At 42.4% G+C, this 18,612-nt stretch overlaps 1 protein-coding gene across 4 annotated transcripts in view; it reads right to left on the reverse strand.

Annotated features, from left to right (window-relative positions):
• LOC118791910 (1-phosphatidylinositol 4,5-bisphosphate phosphodiesterase beta-4-like) overlaps positions 1 to 18,284 on the reverse strand; it is a 90,781-nt gene extending 72,497 nt beyond the window's left edge. For 2 of the 4 annotated variants that reach the window (XM_036549426.1, XM_036549423.1), the window contains exons 1-2: positions 17,846 to 18,284; positions 13,571 to 13,615 (exon numbers count right to left, since the gene is read on the reverse strand). The gene's annotated coding sequence lies outside the window, so the exon portion shown is untranslated. Of the gene's footprint in view, positions 1 to 13,570; positions 13,616 to 17,621; positions 17,800 to 17,845 lie in introns of those variants that run through there. The other 2 variants (XM_036549424.1, XM_036549425.1) reach the window with 2 other exon arrangements.
• Between the last annotated feature and the right edge of the window lie 328 nt (positions 18,285 to 18,612).

Here is an 18,612-nt window from a genome sequence, read left to right on the forward strand (position 1 = left end):
GATCTCTCCGCTGCATCCGCTTTGATCTTCACCGAACATTCAGGACACCTACATGGGGGAAGGGGGCTCTGAATGCAGCACATTTTTTGCCACATCTAAAATGCAAAATCACCTTATCTGTGCAAGATGCAATATTGCACATTTATGGAAAGTTACGTTTACATTCTTGTCAATTCCGCCAGGTCTGAAAATATGATTGCTGGTGTTCAGTTGCATGGATGAACACCAGAGTGTTTTTTTTCCCTATGTGCTATCTGTTCTCGAAAAATTGAAGTCAATGGCTCACTTGGCGTTCCTCAACAGGCACTTTACCTCACAGCTCTCCCACTTGTACATGGCAACCATTGACTGGTCTTAAATGAGAGAGAAGTAAAATTACTGTTTGGATATATTAAATATGTCAAGTGTTTCACTAAGTGGAGCACTTCCTGAGGACTCTCAATAAAAATGACTGAAATTGGAGGGGGTACTGTAGGCTATAAAAGGTAGGAACTGTACATAGGCTGGTATTTATGTCGCCAGATTGTGTGAATGGTGGGAACATGGCGTGATGCCACAGCTCAGGAGGATACTGTGGGAAATATCAATATTTATGAGGAAATGTTTCATTTATCCCTGTGCCTTCCACTGTTAAACATTTGGACATGTCTTCCTATTCCTGGAGCTATGCAAGTCAGTGTTTGCCATGGTGGCCACAACACCATCGCCGTGGGGATCCTGACACAAAATCCTAACTGCCTGGGTCCTAACCAATGTAACAGCTGGTAACAGGTCTCTGTTTTTACCTCCTACAGTCACTGCCGAGAACGATCGCAGCATCCTGAGTGTCACCTGAACAATCAGGGTCTTGTTTCAACAAGCCTCATATAATGATTACTTAATTAAGGCATCAAAGCACCACTGAACAATTTGCAGCTCCTAGGAAAGGTTAAGGTCTTCCTTTGCAGGAGGCTGAACATTCAAGAGCTTCGTACATACTGCATCACAACATGTCAATTATCAAATAAGCATAACCTCTGAAAATATCTGAAATATTCACATGCACTGAAGAATAGCCATGGAAAGCTCATTATCATTTTTGTAAGGATACAACAATTACTGGAGGCTTCAGCTATTGATCTGTAGTTTTACAGTTCAATAAGCATTGATTTCTTTTTTAGCTTAGCAGATGCTCTTAACCAGAGTTATTTCCATAGCTTAAAAAATTTATATTGCCCATTTATACAGCTGGATATTCACTGAAGCAATTTATTTTGGGTACTTTGGTAGGGTATGGTACAACAGCAGTGGCTGAAGCTGGAGTTGAACTGGATACAGGCCCCGTTCCCTTCCTACTGTCCAACATCAATGCCCCATTGATATGGGTCTTCCTGTCTGCCACTGTGAGTAAAACAGGCCTCAGTGATGTAACCTCTTTAGGCCAGTCACTCTGACGGATGGCTGTGAGGAAAATACGCTTATAGCAGCTCTGACTGCATGTTTATGACTGCTTCTCAGCCTGACACTTCAGAATCGGCGTGTTATTTGCACTTCAGCAGACAATCCCTCGCTCTCGTCGCTCTTACAACATGTGCAGTATGTATCTTGTCATGCAGGCCCTGTAAGTCATTCTGGATAAGAGCGTCGTCCGAATAAATAAAGGACGGCGACGGAAACATTAGCAGAAGAGAGCGTTTTCTTTCTGCCTCGTGAAGACGAATAACTGCGCCTGGAGGCTCACGCTACGGGGCCTTTCACAGCCGGATTGATTTCTTCATTTTTTCCATCCTGTGATTATTTTCAACGTGGAGGAGGCCAGAGCAATGGGACCTCTTCTGAGGAACGAACACGGCCACGTCTCATTATACTGCACTCCACATTAAGACTGTCGGAACAGCACACAGACTAGACAACAAAATAAAAAAAAATGTGTTAAAGCCGTTACCCACTACGTACGTAAAGTCGATGCTAATCTGTCATCTGGAAAAAGCACCCAGCGGTGTCATACAAACTGAATGCTCAAAAGCACCAGAAAGGAGAAACAGCAGAAAAAAAAAAACCTGACGTATCACCATCAGATCAATGTCATATACTGTCATCGCAGTTTCTATGTGTAAATGCTATCGTGTTATCTGGACAGATCTCTTTCCTGTCATAGACTGACAGTGGCTCAAACTCCTCACAATATAAGGCTACAGCAACATTGGTCTTAACTGTGCATAAGAGCCTACCAACTGCCACTGCGTCAGCAAAGACCAAGACAAAGACATTTAATGAATTTACTGTCAATATTATAAGCTGTGAACTCAGATTATAGCTTAATACATATTTACTTATCTGAACAAACTGAACATTTGTTATTTCATTATAGCTAATTCAATCCGAGTTATTACTTAGTAGCATGTTGTTTGGTAGAAGCACAGAACTGTAAAACAATCTAAAGGTACACGGTGCAGTAAGCTGCACTGCTCTGAACCCGGAAGAGACATTACACCTCCTCTCAGGGAGCCTGTGAAGCAGGAAAAATGCAAAGCTGTTGGGGAAGCAGGGAGAGAAACAGGCCCTTCCTCCACACAGGTGATGAGCGGTGACGCTCCACCTCCGTCAGCCTAACAGGATCTGACAGGCATATGCCCCTCACGCTATTACTTCCTTATTCTGTAAGTGTTGGAGACGGAGGGTTTAACTCTACCGCGGCAATGAGTCATCAGAGCTCCTGGCTGCTAGCTTTCAGCGGCACACCGGAGACCAGCGCAAGGGCTTATCCCCACCCAGGTTTTTTCACACCATCTGTAAGGCTTAAAAAGTTCTCTGTGTAAATTTGTTTATATGTATGCAGCTATGCATGTATGTACGCAAGTATATATGTATGAATCTACATGCACATGCACGCACACACACATACACACAATGCAATGACACACAGAATCAAACAAGCTACCTTTGAGCTACAGCCCTGCTCCAGACCATTCCCAACACTGAACACACTAACTGATTAATCAGATCAACTGATCAATGAAAGCCAGGTTTTTCCTGTCCATTTAAACACGTGGCCATTTTCTGCACTCCCTAGCTGGAAAATTGTCCGTGTAATGGTTGTGTAATTCCTCCATTGTTTTAAACTGCCTCAGTAAATTACTGCTTTATAAGATTTGTTTCGCTGTTTCACACTCCGAGGGAGGCTGTGTGAATTGGACGGACAGCGCCCATACACCGAGGTAATATCAGACGTCTCAATGAAATCCTCACCTTAACTATGGGCGGCTGAACAACACGGCTGATCTGAGTCAAGCTTTTAAGGGATCTTCACCACGCAATTCAGAAGAGTGCTGAGCCTGTTTAAGTGAAAACCATACAAGCTAATTACACTGTTAAATGATTAGCTTGCAACCTACCTAGCTATATAAACTGATATGAATTTTATCAGTTCATTGCATTAAAAGTACACAATATATTTCTTTCTTTAAGAGAAGATTTTGGTTTTTGAGACTTTGGTTGTGAGGGCACCTCTGTCTGACTGGAATGCAGACTACTGCATGTATCCAGCAAAGCAGACACAATCAGATCCTTCAAGATCTCAATTTTTGGGTCATAGTCAGTAGTCACAGACTGGGAGACTCATAAAAATGGAGGAGAAGCAGAGAGGAAAGTTTTGGGAAGTTTTCACAGGCATCAGCTGTCAGTTAAACTTAAAGAGATTCCTGCTATGACTGACAGGGTTAAGAGGTCTGTCAGGATTTTTGATGTGCCCAAAGTTCCCTGTGACAATATGCACGCTGGTGGGGTAACTGAGGCTGAAAGCACGTTTCTGGTAAGCACAGGTGCCACATACTTATACATCTGACAGAAGCATGAGTACTTATGGAACCAATGAAGGAGGATGCAGCCTGACAAAGTGCCAACTAAGCCATGTAAATCTTCCACAAATGGAGCTGATCTCTTAAAGCAAACAGGGAAAATGTTCAGCCAGACGGAGACATTGTTTGCCGTGTAGAAAAAGAGAGGAGGATTTTTTTTCCCCACACTGTGGCACTTTCTAGCTAGCTACATGTAAATGACAACGGCAGATAAAGAGAACTATAAAGTGTATGAATTGTCAGCTGACTGTCTTAAGTGAAACACATACATATACATTTGTCTTACTATATGGTACAACTTAGTTAAGTAGCGTTAATAATGAAATCATTGAAGTAGCCTTCAAAGAGACTTGTGTTAATACAACCTGTAAGGGTACTGATCTCAATGTGGTGGAGCTCTCCACTGCTATGAAAGACAAGGAAATGTAGCAAGCTATCACCTGGAGCAGTGAACATATGCAAGTAATAAGCGAGTAAGCACTGAAAAGGAAAACATGATGTTGCAAGTCAACTGTTCATAATCAGTATAAGCAAATTACACTAAAATAATATAAGAGATACATAGACAGAGGTTCTGACTATTATATGGGGAAAAGGGATGGACATATGGACAGCATCAGAACTGACCTTTAATTCTGTATTTTAAAAAAATCAACTGACACGAATGATGTTACTAAACGAGCGTATTTTTCATGGAATAATTTTGAAGTTCAGAACGACTGAAATATGAATGAACATTCCAACTGAGCTGTTAACATTTCAAAAGAAGAAAAACAACCATTTTCATTTCATCAGCTGTCTCTGAAATAGAAAAAACAAAACATGTGGCCTATACATGAAAAAAATGTTGCTAGTGTCTGAGTGTGACCTATTATTTTTGACATTTTTAGAAAATGTTAAAACCCATGTCAGTATCAGTACTACCCCATGTCAGGACATCTTAATAGTTGATTAGCAATTAATGAATTAGGTTAAAAGAAATAGAACAGGTCCATGGGGTTATTGCCAATACAGCCCTATGTTGCACAGTAGCGAGCAGCTATACAAGGTTATAACCAAGAACTAATGATTTGTTCATGTCTTTAAAGGCATAATCTGTGTCTTTGCTGTCTCTTCGACATTGTTAACTTAGGTTTACTCTAAATCTACACATGAATTCCTCACTTTTAAATTCGGCAAATTTAGGCAAGTTCAAAAACCATTATCACTTCAGCGGTTAATTACTCACTGATAAGCAGTAATGGGTAAGAAACAAGGTTGAATAAGGACAAGGTGCTTTTGTATCGGCAGCTCTGTTTGTTCATTAAGATAGTGAATATATGTATAGACTAGGTGAAAACCTATTAATAAACACATACAGCACCTTCTTTGGATGGGTGATAGCTGGATAGGTGTGTGTTTAGGGGGGGGGGGGGTGTGCCTCTGTTTAGTCAATTATAAATTACCTGTTAACACCATGGGATACAAGGACACCACCTTAATTCAAATGTGCATATCGACATCAACAGCTTGTTCTTCCAAACAACCACACTGCATAACTTCTTTAAAACAGCAATGGAAACACAACTTGCTCCCCTGATTAAAACCAGGTCTATATTAATCCGATACCAACATTTAGGACTTGTAACCTAGAACATGCAATATCATTATTACTCTTGTGCACACAAAGAACAACAGCTGCTGTACTTATCTAAAAATTTCTCACACCTTTCTGTACTCCCCCTCGGCCTTGGCCAGCCTTGTGATATGCTGCCCTGGTGCACCTGATCAACTGCCTCTGGACACAGTAAATTGTCTGGTAGCACCTAGTAGAGAATGTGTATGGGTATTGCCCCTAAGTCTGCCCCCTCACCCAAAGCCAGGATTTAGTGTTAGCAAATGTCTCTTGGGCATTGAGTGTCTCTATCTGTGAATAAAATGTATGCACTACTCCAAAAAAAAAAAAAAAAAAAAAAAAACTTCATCCACTTGAATTCTGAATGTAATAGGGGCGTAACTGGGGTGTACTAAGGGTGGGGCCCACCAGTTCAACCAACTGTTGAACCGATTATTCAACCAATCTGCCATCAGGACGTTAGTCTTGGTTTCATCCAGCAATCAAATTCTTGTGCCATTAACAAAATCCTACCCTGCTGAGTGGAGGAGAAAATGTTGAAGAAGGGGAGATAGGCAGATGCAAGTAATAGCCAAAGATAGTGGGCACCTTGAAAATTAATTCTGCTACCCTCGCTAAAAGATTCATTGTGGAGAAACTCTGCCCATTAGTCAATAAACATTGGTAGAACAAGACATGGAAGACGAAATTTGCAAATTAAAAGGTGTGAACAAACTGATCATCAAAATTCTGCCATTCACATTTGTAGAAGATCATTTTCTCCAAATTTATTAAGATCAGTAATATGCCTTATGTATGCACAATGTGTCTGTTCCAGAGTGGCAACAGCGCTTAAAGAAAGAACTGCAGAGAAATCTTCCCGGATGCACCAGAATCCTCTGTTCAAACACATGATTCAGTCACACACAAAAACTACGTCTTGTATCGAATGGTACCAGATGGTTACTGCACAAAGGGACAATCAGCGGGTTCCCCATGACGCTGCCCATTCAACGCTGACACTCCAGGCAGTCGAAGAAATTGGAGTGGCACAGCATCCTGGAACCTAGACTTCGTCAAAGGAAAATCTCTTTAAAAATAGCGCGTTTATTTTTAGAGATGAGACACAACATTGTGTGAGGTAACTGCAAACATTCCCTTGATTAGAACTACAGATAATCCCAAAGCCCCCCCATCCCCACCCCCACCCCCACCCCACCCTCCATCCCCCCAAGAGCATTTCAATCTGTCAGCAACACTACAGGGCCTCTGGGTGAAACCAATATGTTTCAACCCTTCAGTAAAAAAAAAAAAAGAAAAAAAAAAATCTGCCTTTTTTCCCCCTCCCCTCTGTACATGCCACATCTGGGAGAGCGATGTCTTCGCTCTCTTCCAGACGAAATAGAATTTAAACAAACAGCGGTGACCACGGCCATGAGAAAGCCACACTGCGACCTTCATTCACACGCAGCTGCTGAGGAGGACGGTCATTTCCCCAAAACACGGTACACGGCGTCCAAAAACAGAGCCCGAGAGACACTCATGAAAATACTGTGGGAGCGCAGATCCCAAAGCCCCCTGTTCAGTGATGGGGACACTGTGCTGTAGGAGATTAGGTGCTGATCTGTGGTCGAGGCCCGCTGTAACTCATCCTGGCTAATAAGCCGTGATGGGTTTTTACAGCAAATGCATCATCAGGGTGTGTAAGGGGTCCGACTGGCAAGTGTTAGGTGCAGACTCTGTACTCTGCGAGGCTGGTGTCCCTGGAGTTGCTACATGCAGTTATACTGTAATCCATAAAATTACATTTAATGGACCTATGAGCACACAGCGGGACAGACTGTGACCCAGCCGATGAAGGGTAATAGCTTCATGTAGGTGAGCCTCCCAGATAATAATAGCTAAAATACTGTTAAAAAAAAGTGTGAGTTTAATAACTTGGAAATATAACACAATAATAATAAATGAGGCAACAGAGTTTAATATCTAAGAGGCAACACTTAAAATCATGATCTCAATAACAAGCTTATCCCCTATTCACCCTCTTTTAATCCCAGCTGGCTAAGCCATCATCATTTTTTTACACTGTTGGCACATAATAAACCCCTCACTACGTCAACTCCGTAAATCTAAAAAACAAGCTACATTTCATACCGTGCAAATTCCAAAATGATGTTTTCACAAGGGAAATTCAATATCCGTAAAACCCATCCCACCAGAGATATTAAAAAAGCCCGCAGTGACCCGACGGTACACCTTCAAAATAGGACTCCAGAAAAAGGGATTGAAAGAGTGTATGTTTTGGCAATCTGTGTGACTTTCGGATGGCCTGAATGAAGGGGAGAGAGAGATTTCGGTTTCTGTGAACGAGGGAATCTGCCATTTCCCACTGAGACTGGTGTGCTGTTGCCATGTAGCGAGGGAGACAGAAATGAGATCTGGGGGTCTCGGTCTAATTTCACACTAAAAAGAACTACATATGGAATCATCTGCCTCTGGACTGCCTAATTAGTGAATTTCATTAGTAGGCAGGGAGTAGCCTCTTTTGAACTCTTATTCAGGCCCAGTCTTGATCAATCACAATGGTACAAAGCTAATTATGGAGGAAGAATCCTGTCAAAATGAAATAAGAAATAAATAAACGGGCTATCAGAATAGCCCATTTACACAGTATATGTAAGAACACATAAACAGTGAAATCATTTTAAAATTTAGAAAATTCTGGAGTATATATTTATTACTAAATGAATTTATTATTTAATGCAAAAGGTCTGGTGGTAAGTACTGCTGTAATAAAATATTTTTGTATACACTTATTAAACAAGTACATTTTATACTGTGCACCAGTAGACCTGCAGGCAGGACCAAACAAGATGGTGTCAGGGCATTGGTGTGCAGCTAGTTCACTAGCTGTATTGCTGTGTTGACATTTTAAATAGCTAGCAGGGAATCAGTTTCCTTTCTTTGGGAATCAAAGGAAATACTTTTGTAGAATGTGGGACCCTAGCTATCAGCAGCTATTACATAGCCATTTCTAGCCATCAGTAGCTAGACAGATGTCTTCTTGAATACTTCTATTCTACCCAAATATATAGCCATAACAGAGCCTACCCAGCTATCGTTTAGTAGCCACATTTATGGCAATATGAATATTTCCCATCGCACCTTCCACCTGAGCCACTTTTATAGCTGCAAGATCAGCAAGATTCCACTGCTACATCTTTCAGCGAGACAAGGGGGTCCTCTCGGCCTTTGTGATTTTGCGATATCCCCTGCAAGCTTTGACTGAAGTGCTTTTGCAAAGTGTAAATAAATTATACATGTTGAAATCTCCTTTTTCATACAGCAGTCCCCATGAGGCATTATTTTATCATATATTAATTTCACTCATCCACCACCTCCCCACCCCCACTCTAGGGTGCTCTGAGATCCTATGGGTGCTATGGCATACAGTTCTTCATCATCCTCATCATCTTTCAGCCACAAAATTCACCATGCCAACTCCTAAGCTTCCGAATGAAACATAGCCCTGATTCAACACACATTGGCTGCCTCATTTTCGTTTCTTTGCCTTGATTAAATAAGTCGTCGTCCTCAGACTTCTAGGGGCTAATAAAGAAAGATTATGAAAAGCCCTACATTCCTAATGTGTACAAAGTCATCTGATCTTGGAAGGCAGTCATGTGCTGCGGTAATCAGACTAAAGGAAAGTTAACCCTGCTGTGGGACTGAGCTGAGATTCTCCCCACACTGCGGTCTGATGTGGCTGAATCACCAGGAGCGTCTCTGTTCAACAGCTAAGGCCTCAACAAATTAAACACAGCCACCCCGACATTACCCACTGTTAAGTGGCTAAGTGAGTCGTGAAGATATTCAATATTTCGCTGATCATCAGTCTTTTCTGCCAGGTTTCACTACGGGGGAGATAATAATAGATCAAAAGCTATAATGTGAAAAAGTCATTCTGCATTGTGGGACAAAGGTCACCGGTTTAATTGGCAGTGTAAATTATGTTCACGAGTACGTCTCCCCTTCAGCGGTCAGAAACAGGGGTTTGGTGAATCTGAGAGAAGTGATGCTGTTTCCTGTGGGGAGGATGAAATTAGAGAGAGAAGATAATAGCTTTTCTTTGCACAGTTCCTGTGTATTTTTAGACACACGTGTAGCCCAAGAAAAGCAAGAGCTTTTTTTCGCCCTCCCTATCCTAGTCACTATAGAACATTCAAGGTATAATTAACATGTTTGTCTTCTACCCGGTTCAGGAATACATTCATACACAAAATACCCAGCACAACACCCGCTAGTGTTTGCCCACATCAGTAACAACATCAATAACAAAACTGTATTTCTGTGTATGGAAGGAAGCTTTCTTTTTTACATGTTTGCACGCAGCTATACTGAAGTCTAGTCTTCATGGAAGAAATTCAAGTGAAATGTCTTATCAAAGGGTACAGAACAGTCACACTCGTGCTTTAAAACCAAAACATCTGGCCAGCATGGAGTTCTGCGTTCTAACCACGATACGCTGCCTGAAATTTATGACCATGAAATGCAAAACAAGCTCTGCTAACACTACTCACTGGCAAGGATCCAGTACAAATGTAAAAATGTACTGCTAAGTGACCACATCCCGGGGAGCTGACAATGTACAGCTGATATATACTGCAATCCAACTGAAAAGCTGATGTTTCAAAGGAAATAAAATACATGAATAAAAAAAAATGGAATTAAAATATTGGAACTGAATTTCTTTTTTCCCCAGAATTTAGAGATTGTGACACACGCTATAGCTTGCTATATGCTCCCCAACACATTAAGTGTTTTATCTGGAATGATATTATACTTTGTAACTCATTTTCCTAACAGCCTACAGTTCCGCTCTACACAGTGTTCACTGCAGAGTTTGGTGAGGGAGGTGAAACCTGGTTGCTTTGCTTGAGACACAGGGTGGCCCGGCCATCCGTTTCTCTAACGAACAGCCTCCTCCTTCCACCTTGACTTCACCGCACCTGTCACTTGGATGTCATACAACAGCCAGCAGCCAGCTTAACCTCATCAAAACCCCCACCACTGCAACATGTGCACCTTTCGCTGCCCCGGACGCTCGCTCATCGTGAGCACAAATGCATCCTTTTGCCCTCTGCAAAGCCGTAGCAGCTTCTGTCAAGCTGACTACCACCTACCATCTCCCCTGTCAATTCCCCGGTTGCCCTGAGATGGATGGAACACTCTGGCACACAATCCGTCTGTCGCCAACTCCGCCCCCCCCCTCCCCACGCGCCGCGCACAAAGGAGAAACAACTTAACTCGCACTCTCTGGCAATCCTCCGACAATAACCAAATCAAGCATTTGCATTTGCAAAACAGAAAAGTGTAATGGCTTGCGTCTGAACCGGCCCTGCAACCGAACGGCCACGGCCACAAATCCAATTACATAACGCTGTGGGTCGATCGATCGCAGCCTAAGTGACCGACTAGCCTATTTAAATACAGATACGGAAGCATTACTTTTAATTCAGAAGTCAGCAGTGATTTCAATGAGGTTACTGCAGCAACTAAAATACACAACTGCCACTGTAACTTCTTATAAAGATTGCATTTATTAGCAAATAAATACTCACTCTAAACGTATACTGCTAACCATTTGCCAACTGCATCAGACTGAGAAATCTAATTATGCTCAGTGATATAAATCTGCATTGTTTCTGACGCAGTACAAAACAAACAGTAGGAATAGGCCAATTTTCGTCTCCAAAATTATGAGGGCATACATTGAAATTCACAGTGACATACAATGACATACAAGCAATGACAGAAACACTGGGAAGCTAAATAAATTAAAATAAATCGTACAGGTATACCATGGTCAATGATGCGGATACATTCCATCCAAAGGTAATCAAAGGTAAAGCTAAACATTTATTAAACATGTACCGGTTCATGCGCACAATCAATTTTTACTGTTGAAGGACAATGGTGTGAAATGCACATATACAGATCCGCATCACGCACTGAGAACATAAAATGAAAAGAAAATAACATGCTGTACCCCACATCCCAGACAGGAATATACGTGAACCATCACCTTCTCTTTCACACACGCACGCACGCACGCACGCACACACGCACACACGCACACACAGTTTTAACTGTGCACAAAGCATTCACAGTCCGTAGACTTTATGACTAAGGACGAGGAAATACAAACAGCTGTTAAGATTACGTGCGGGACACAAGTTACACTGACATCTGCTCTAGACACTGCATTTCCTCGTGAGATTAAGGAAGAGATGGGAAACTGTCACTCTGCAGTCAGGCAAGGTACTTAACCTGAGCTGCCTCTGTAAATATCCAGCTGCTATAAATGTGTAACATACAGCCATGTAACCAGTGTGTGAAATACCCGGTGGCAATCGGGGGTTCCCCCCTACCCATACCTGCCAACATTTAGGTGTCAAAGTATGGGAGGGTTTTTGCTCCGAATACTTTGTGAGCAATTCAACCGAGAAGAAGGGATGTGAATTTGGACGCAGGCTGCATCTGTCAGGCTTTAAGGGTTAAAAGACATTTTTGGTGACAAATATTTTTTTCCAGACCCCCCCCCCCCCCCCAAAATTTTGCTGTTGAGCCTTTCAGAGGGTTTCAAGTGTCAATCAAGGGGTCTCAGACCCCCCCCCCCCCCGAGACCCCCCGTATTTCACACGCAGCATGCAACCCTGGGTAAGGAGGATGCCTGTCAGACAGATAATGTAATTTAAGAATAATCACCACAATGTACATATGTATGTGTGCATACACAGACACACATACAGAGAGATTAACTGCACCCCCTGGAATATCTGGATGCTAATGCAGTCCTTAAATCATTTTCCTTACACATTTATTGCAATAACAGCAGACAGTCTGTCTGTTGGAAGTGGCCTTTTGTATTCTGAGGTGCTTAAAATGACATGTGCTTGCACAATCACAGGAGGAAAGAGGAAAGAGGAAAGAGGTATATGCAGGAAATAAAGTGTGTTTCCATATTTTGTACCATCTCACTGCCTAAAGATCTTGGTTTTCATGTTCGGCAGTAGCATTGTAACCCTGTTTCACTGGTAAAAATAATAGAATGCTATTCATCTGGAAGTTATGTACATGTTTTTTTCTGATAGATTAGTACAGTATGGGCCAAAAAAAGCTTTTAAAAATGCTTCCAGCTTCAAACATTAACCTCCTGGACTATGACGTCAAAATACCGGGTCTCAGTAAATATTCATTAATTAAGGTGGTAATATAAGGGCGTGTTCTGATGCCGGAGGTCCTGTTACTCGGGTCGTCACGGCAACGACTCCAGAGGCGGGAGAGAGGGCGAGGGGGTGAGAGAGTAGCAGAGAGACACAGACAGGCAGACAGGAAACTGCTGAAATCCGAGTGCTATCCTCACTGTGGGACTTCACCGTGGGTTTCAACCCTTTCATGAGGGGGTGGGGTTGAGTAGTCTTTAAGATGGAACACAGGTAAAAAAAATTTTAATCTATTTGTACCACTCAGTATGCAAAGCAAGTGGCTTTCAACGTAGTGGCCGGCTAAATGAAACTGAAACAAACAGCCTGCCTAAGCTGCAGTGAATCTCCTGACATTTTGAGTAAAGTCAGATAAAGACAGTTGATAAAGAGGCAGATGCCACACACAAGGCTCAGAGGGGAAATCTCGGAGTCCATTTTGCAGATAGGATTTTACCCACTGATGTCACGCTGTGAGCTCCAGCAGAAAAGCATGAAAACTGCTTTTTGCTGTCAAAATGCCTCATTTGTATACAGTTCAAACACGGCCAGCACCCTCACCTGAAAGGACGGTCTTCTCGCACCTTAGGAAGAACACTGTTGCCCACTGGCATTATGATGTCAGATTTCTTGGAAATGCTGTTTGAACTGCTTTCAGAAACTGATGTGTCTAATGCTATTTTTAAAATCAATTTAACAGGATATACCCAAGCCACCAACACAGCATGTCAGATGAAAATATTACAGTTTCACTGGTGGTAAATAGTTTTCATAATGTTGCATACAGATATATTTTCCACACACAATACGGATATACAACTCAGTCAAAACAAAAAATGCACATAAACAAAAAAGAACAAAAAATCCCTACTTACCAGTTCAACATGAATTATTTTCAGACAAAAGAAACATCTCTTTTCCTAAAAGAAAGCAGAGAGAAAAATAAACAAAGTTATCATTTGTATATTTACTGACAAAAAAAAAAACCTTTGAAAGCGTAACTGTCTTCAGAAGAGGGCCCTCAGTCAGACTGAGAACGGGGAATAACCAGGCCGTGCTGCTTCGGTACGAGGCTTGCCTTCCCTGCTGCCAAAGAAAACATGCCTGAAATTTCAATATCGGCTATGTGCCCAATAAGGTTTGAACTTCAGAGCCAGGCGGATTCTTACACGAGATGAATACACTGGCACGTACTTGGAGACCTGTCAAAATGCTGAAGTAACAGGCTAATGGAAAAATAAAGCCAGGATAATTATTTGACAACACTTTGCTTACACACAGAAACAAGTTAATGTCACAACTCGAGGGAGATCACTGAGTGTGAGGCTGGATGACTCAAAAGGGTTAGTGCTCATCTTCAGTAATGTAGCATAAATCAACTTTATGTACAAATATGCCCCCTACACAGGATGGCGGTCTGTGGCAGTACATTTACCCACAATCAACCTCTTAGACATCCGGCAGTGTAATCTGCAGCACGTCAAAACTGCAGCCTGAAATCACACAGCAACCTTCCAGTGTCAGAGACCAGCACACTAACCATGACACTACAGAAATGGTTCTCACTCATTTCAGCAACAAAAATCCGGGACGCACCAAACCTGGAAATACTTTAACCACAACCCTTCATGTGTTTTTTTTTTTTTTTGGTTTCCAAAAGCACTTCAGAGCTTTGCTGTTTGGTTTAAAAAGGTAGCGGCCACACAGCTGCAACCCCAAATCAAAATCACCGCTGAACATTTTAAGTGCCCACTAACCACACAAAGCGCTACACACTGGCACCGATTCAAAAATGCTACCAAGTCTTACACAGCTCCCAAAAAAAGTTTGCCATCAGCAATGCATTTGCAGCTGCCGTCAGCTTCATGCTATGTGTCCACACTAGAATCATGTGGTACAAGAGATTTCACAGTGGGTCTGTGAAGCTACTGACAGGACTCTTTCCTTGGTAAGGTACAAATCACACCAAGTTAGGTCATCAGCCACCGGCCTGAGAGGTCTGTTACAAATCAATACTACGGGGGGGAAGAGCAGCTTCCTCATCTGTGAATCCTTCCTCTGTGTACAACACACAGGAAGTTCAAAATGGAGACAATATGAAATAATAAGCAATGCCGGTAACTTGTACTGTTCTAACACTGTCTTCATCACATTTTCCTAAAAACAAATTCACCTTTTTACGGCACACTAGTGTATACAAACACATACTATAATATGTGCACGTGTATAATATAATAGCATACTACTAATAACAAAAGTACTTCGATACTGTCGGATATAACACTCCTGGGACTTTCCTTTCCTGGGAAAAAATACTTGCACAATGGTGCAAGGATGATTGATACTGTATAAATTATAACGCATCAAGAATACCATTCCAGAACAACTGGAGAAATCTGTAAACCCAGGCTTTCTGTTATGAGTTCTGAGTTTATAACCTGTTGTTTGTAAACATGTGATTTATTTCATGCTCATTACATTACCTGTATCTGAACAGAAAACAGAGTTATTTCTATTTTGTGTGTGAGAGTGCATTCGCCAAAATGGACCAAAAATCAAAATGTGCACTGCGCACATCAATACCCGTGGAGAGTATCTGAAAGAGCTTATTGAACATTCCCTTAAGTGACAAAAAAACAAAGAAGACAGACAGATACTTTATGGAATGACAAGGACATCAGAAAACAAAAGGTCAGCTATTTTTGAAAATGAAAGAAATAAGCCTGCATATCTCGCTGAGAATCCTGACACAAGCCGCTGCATGCCTAGAATACATATTAACCAAGAGCCCTGGATGAATCAACACAAGGAAGAAAGCACTAATTTCACCTTTCATTTGATTAAAAACTTCTTTCACTACCTCTGTTAAAAAAAAATCAAGCTCTACAGAAAGATGCAGTAGTCCCAGCAGAGTTAAAGTTCATGCAGTTGTTACGTGACCTCTGGAAATAAATTATGCAGCATCGTTAAAAGAATGGCATTATAGTGTAAACACTGACCTCAAAGTGTACCTCTTACACGACTCGTCTGGCACCAACAGTACATTCGTATAAACTCTCCACCCATCCCTCAGCCATAAAATCCCACTGTCTTTTATCATCTCTCATTTCACTTCCGGTGTGCAAAGTAGATGCACTTACAATTTGCACATTTATCTATTAATACACCTGCAAATCTACCAAAGCCTTTCAGGGAAACACCTTATTCCAGGTCTGGCTCCCTACCCTTGCCAGCCAAATCAGAGATCACAGGTGACTATTACAAACCAAATTCCTATGCTTTATCTAACAGCACCTTCAATATTACTCGTCTATGCTAAAATATTACATGAAGCTGCCAGCCCTTTAATTGTGAATGAACACTCACTTCTTAGCTGCACGTCAGTCATGCTCACAGACAATGGAGAATCACACGATAAAGCAGGTAAATATCTCCATCTACCTGTGTCTGGCACAGCCTACGTAGCCTGTGTATTTCTACACCCCAGAAACACAGTGGAGTAAGACCCGACTTCTCACACTGCTAATGGTCACGTAATGCAGCATGATTTCCAAGGTGCACTACATTGGCTCACTGAAATACAACTTCCGCAGAACTGGAAAAGAAAGAATTTAATCAGCGCGTAAACTGACCATCCAGAAACACGTAAAACATTTCGTAAAATATGTTCAGATGGGTTTTTTTTTCTTTTTTTGCGCTATGTGATAGTACATTCACCAGTTACCCACCCACAATAATGTGGTCTAAGACCAAACTCTTCTGTTTTCAATGTGTAAACGAACGTTTCATTCTAATCGTCCCAATTAAATTTTGATTTAAAATATACAACATGTTTGCACTTAGCATATGACTAGAGGATGTCCGTAAATTGTTTTAATCTGTTCACAATGATTTCACCTAACGTTAACCAGTAGTAGTATGTTGCGTTGTTGTGCAGATGCTGTAGCCAGCTAGCTAGTTGGACAGTTTATCATTAAAGAATGGCCTACATTGACAGACAACCAACAAGCCAGCTGTGAAATTAACAAGTTATGCATCTGTTATTGAGCTAGAATAAAGTCCTAAGAGGCTCTACTGTAAAACTGCAATATGATAGCTTGATAGCTACCTACATCTCCAGCTGTCGAGATAGCTAGTAAGTAGGGAAATTAGCTAGTTGTCGTTGGCTAGCTAGCTGGCTACAGACGCTGGATAACACACCATAGCTAACTTAAACGACTCACAACACTGGCTTGTCGACAAGAAAGCAGAGGGGTTGACCAGTTAGCAAACGTTATATGGAATAACACAGTGTTCCCGCAAAACAAAGCAAATCCTTTGCTTAGTATTTGAAACGGCTGACAAAACCACCTAGCTGACTAGATTACCTTAGCGAGCTAGCTAGCAATGTAATAACGTTTGCTAACGTTATGCAGTTTTGCTGGACTTCTGGCTTTGCTAACAAACGTTCACTGACCGTCAGGTAGACAGTGTGCTAGAAGGACAGCTAGCGTGCTTGCTACCGACACGGTCACTGAATAACCCATCCTGCTGGCAAAACCGTTTTAGTCTGCGTCTCACCAAGCTCGCTTGCCGTCTATTCAGCTATCCGGCAAGGTAAAAACGTGTTACCAAAGACCAAACAAACGAATTATCCTCTCAATTTAAATGACAAGTTAGTTCTCAGCAAGCTGGCACGCTGGGTTGAGGGTTTTTCGCTAGCTAGCCGGGGCTACAGTTAGCCGGCTTGCTAGGTAGCCAACAGTTATTTTCCCTATCCCGCATGCCAGCTGTGTAGCCCTTGCATCTTGCATTAGCTACATATACACCCCTGTTAATTAATAACAACAAAATAGCACGAACAACACTTTTCTTCCTAACGTTACGCCCCGGGACTGTTAAGTAAGAAACCTGTCAGTGCCACTAATGTTAGCTAGACTAACTTACAGGGAAAAAAACACACGCGTTTGCAGCGCGGACTTCTCTGTAGGATACAGGTTCTTCTCTCCGTCCGCATCAATGTCCCCCTCGCTCGCACTGGCCCTGTGTCCTTTCGCAGGCGACTCTCCCTATCCACCGGTCCCGGCTAGCATGGCTGTCCTAGCAGCACTAAATCAATCGCCTAGCTAAGCCACGGATCATAACCAAAACAAGATTTTTTTTCTCCCAACCTTACATCAGTTGGTAGCTGGTCAGTCGTGGGCGGATTAAATCCGGTGTGAAATGATGGGTTGGCCGTGGTTTAGGGCCGGGGGGGATTTTTCTCTCTCTCTTGATTCCAGTTGATAGTTGTGTCTCTTTTTTATCCCTCCCAGCAGCTCCGTCCCGGTCCTCCGTCCCGGTCCTCCGTCCTTCTCCGCTCTCGTGTCTCCCTTTCCCCCTCCAGGCGCGAGAGGCTGCTCGATGCGGTCGCGTGAAGGGACCCCGCGCGGGGAGAGAGAGAGGAGGGCGCGCGCGTGTGTGGAACCCCCCGCGAGGGCAAAAAGGCGCGTGCACGCTCGCGAATGAATGACAGCTTTTAAAAGAGAGGCGAGTTGGGCGCGAGACCCGTCTTTCTTTCCCTCCCAGGCTGCGGATGGAGAGAGCAGTGCTGCTGCCGCTACTGCCGGTCTAAAGAGTGTGCACTACAGCTCACTAGTGCCATTTTACACGCCTGTGACCCGAATTAGGCTAATGCAAGGCGGTGCACAAGGCGTCCAGTGTGGCGTGTACGCAGCCATACTAAACCCGTGCTGGTAAACTGTTCAATTTTGGTGGACATTTTGTTCGTTTCAGTGCAGTATAACTCGTTATAATTCTTTGTTAGTGTGTCCCCATACATATGTACACTCGTGATTTGAAAAAATACTATACATTCAGCGAGATTTTTGTTCAGACAAGATTCTAGTAGCTGGCGTTAGATCCATCCCTATGTTTGTGCGGCTAAAATCCCCTGTTA

Source organism: Megalops cyprinoides, chromosome 17 (assembly GCF_013368585.1).
Source record: "Megalops cyprinoides isolate fMegCyp1 chromosome 17, fMegCyp1.pri, whole genome shotgun sequence".
NCBI lineage: Eukaryota > Metazoa > Chordata > Actinopteri > Elopiformes > Megalopidae > Megalops > Megalops cyprinoides.